A 3,499-nucleotide genomic window follows, 5' to 3' on the forward strand; every position below is an offset into this window, starting at 1 on the left:
TTTTTTGCAATTTCATTTCTAGACATCTGAGAAAATAACATTCTGCTACACAGATTATTCATTCAACTCAAAAAATTTACAAATAAGTTGTTTACAAAACGCACAAACCAAACAGCTGAACTGCTTATTCAGACCAGGGGCAAAAGGGTCAATTTTTCACAATCAGCTGTTTTCCAGACGCGTTAACCAAACAGCCAGACAACTTATCCGGATCAGCTGGTCATCAGCAGATTATCAGGATAAGCTGCTTATCAGCAGAAGCTGGATAAGCTGCAACTGCCCCAAACAGACCCTATGTATGAGCTATGGACCAATGAAATACCCATCTGGGTCCTCTATGTACTGTTCCTAGCTAAACCCTAGCCTAGGGTTAGTGGGTATAGGGGACCAACTACATGAGCCTCCCAAAAGATCAATGGATCAAAGTCAACAAATCTGGGTTCAAGGATGCAAGTGAATATAGGTGGTAGTTAGTGCAAGTGAGCGAACTAGCTCCAGACCAACACCCATGGTTAGCCTTAAGGTCAAGCAGTCTTATAGGGACTCTCCTTGAGATCCTCCATACTGACCCCAACTACTAAGTACTAAAGGTTAGGACCAATATGTGGAACTTCAAGTTGAGCAAAGAGGAATTTAGAATTTATAGTGGTGAGGATTCTTTTTCTAGTTTTCTAGGAATAGTCATCAGAAAAATCCTATGGCTAGAACCTACGCCACTACCCTACGCTACTAAAAAAGAAAAACTAACCTCAACCGAAGTGAGGTCAACAACCCTCAACCCTGAATCCCACCCTGAACCCCAAACCTTGAACCCCTAATCCTCAACCCCGAATCCTTAACCCCCAACCTTGAATCCTGAACTCTCAACCCTCAACCTTCAATCCTCAACCCCAAATTCTGAACCCAACCCTGAACACTAAACCCTGAACTCTGAACCCTGAACCCCCAACTCTCAACTCTGAGCCCTCAACCCTAAACCGTGAATTGTCAACCCTTAACTCTCAACTCCCCGAACCCCGAACCCCGAACCCCCCTGAACCCTCAACCTTAAACACCCCCTGAACCCTCAACCCTTAACCCTCAACTCTCAAGCCTTAACTCTGAACCCTAAACCCTAAACCCTAAACCCTAAAACCCTTAACCTTGCACCCTAAACCATGGACCATGAAATCTGGACATTGAACCTCTGAACCGTGAACCCTAAACCCCCAACCGCAAACCCTGAACCTTAAACCTTGAACCCTCAACCTCCAACCCTGAATCCTGAACACGGAACCCTGAACCGTCAACCTTAAACCCATAACCCTAAACTCGGAACCGTGAACCTTGAAACCTGAACCCTCAAACCTGACTCAAAAAACTTTAAAATCTTAAACCTAAACCCGAAATCCCAAACCTAGAAACTCTGAAACTTAGAACCTAAACCCTGAACCCTGAACCCTGAACCCTGAACTCAGAACCCTCAACCCCCAACCTCGAACCCTGAAACCTAAACCCTAAACCCATAACCCCCAACCCCCAACCTCAACCCAACCCTCAACCCTCAACACTGAAGTCTGAACCCTGAACCCTAAACATTGAAGTCTAAATCCTGAACCTGAAAGCCTGAACCCTCAACCCTCAACCCTAAATCCTGAAAACCCTGAACCTGAACCCTCAACCCTGAAATGGCGGACAATACATCACTATAGGGGCAGCGCGCAAACGCTTACTTGAAGAAAGGTCAAACACCATCATCTTGAACCTCTAATTACTATTATTATGTTATTAGTGAATCCCTACATGATTTCAACAATCTGAAACGACATAAAGTAATATTAAGAAATTGCAAAAAATGATATGACGTATTGCGGCACCATTACACATTCTGCAACACCATTTGAGGGTGTGAAAAATGTACCGGCAAGCCGACAATATCAGTTTTTTATGTAGACTATATTTTGAACCTAAAATGTTTACAGTGAATCTTTGTCGGAGCAGCGCACTAGTGCAAGTTTGGAATTTGGTGAAAATCGATCATCTCAGTGCTCAAATCATGACTTTTAGGTGACTAGGGTTTATGTGTATTGCGACATTATTTAAACAGCCTGTAAGGGCATAACATAACATCTTGAATTTTTTTAAAAATGATTTAATGTGTTACAATACTGTTCCACTTGTTGTGTTGCACCATTTTTTATCACCCCATAACATTGGAATCTTTTAATATTTTAGGTCCTCCATGATTTACCACATAACAAGCCATCTCACGTACTACGGGAGACATACAAATGTCCCTAATGGCCCGACAATATTTTTGTTTTGACGTGTAATTATATTTTTTGAATCGAAATAGTGGATATTGTCACTACTGGGGCAGCGCGCCGGCATAACTTGAAAATTTGTCAAATTCTATCATCTCGACCTCAAATCTTGAATTTTATGTTTATAGGGATTTAGTACAATCCTAATGACTTAAACAGTTCAAAAGGGCACTAAGTAACATTTTGATATTGTCAAAAAATGATATGATGTGTCACAACATCATTCCATATATTGTGCAACACCATTTTTGGCGCCCCATAGTTTTAAATCAGCTAATATTACATGTTCTCTATCATTATACCTCATAACGGGTCATCTTAGGGATTGTGGGGGCCTGAAAAATGTCCTGGTCAGCTGATAGAGTCTATTTTTGATGTAAAACCCCATTTTCTTGAACTTAAATTGTTCAATATACATCATTGCCGGGGCAACACACCAGCGCTAGCTTGGAATTTGGTCAAATTCCATCACTCGACCCTCAAATCATGACTGATAGGATTCTAGGACCTACGTGTATCATTACATATGCAAGCAACCCATAAGTGCACATTGTAACGTCGTGAAATTATTGAATAATGATATGATGTGTCACAATATTGTTCCACAAATCCTATTGCACCATTTTTTATGATCCCAAACTTTTAAATCTCTACCCTAATAATTACCTTATAACAAGAGATCTCGCAGAATACAGGGGAATGAAAAATTGTTTGACGAGCCGACAATATTTGTTTTTGACATTTAAACACATTTTTTGAATCGAAACGGCTGATTATATGTCATTACAAATGATCAAAAACCAAATAAAGATTCCTTGGACCTGTGACCAGAGGGGACTTACAACCTTCAGAGAGGATGTTCTACCAACAAGCCATGGTACGCACACAAAGAAGATTAAACTTATATCTGCAAAAATTCTGATTTGTGGAGTTTCATACTAAGGGAAGGTAATCAACCAATAAATTGGCTTGCCAAAGAAGATAATGCTACTAGAATCATAGTTGTTAGTATACTTCCATGTCATACTTTAAAAGTCCTATTACATGAGGATTCGCTTGCATCCCATATGTTAGATGTAAAACAAGCAAACTTGTTTTGATGAAATGAATATGGACTTGCAATATATATATATAGCTGGACGAAAGCAAACACAGATGGAAGCTGGAATGGGGAAGTATATATATATATATATATA

Source organism: Phalaenopsis equestris, unplaced genomic scaffold (genome assembly GCF_001263595.1).
Source record: "Phalaenopsis equestris unplaced genomic scaffold, ASM126359v1 Scaffold211019, whole genome shotgun sequence".
Lineage (NCBI taxonomy): Eukaryota > Viridiplantae > Streptophyta > Magnoliopsida > Asparagales > Orchidaceae > Phalaenopsis > Phalaenopsis equestris.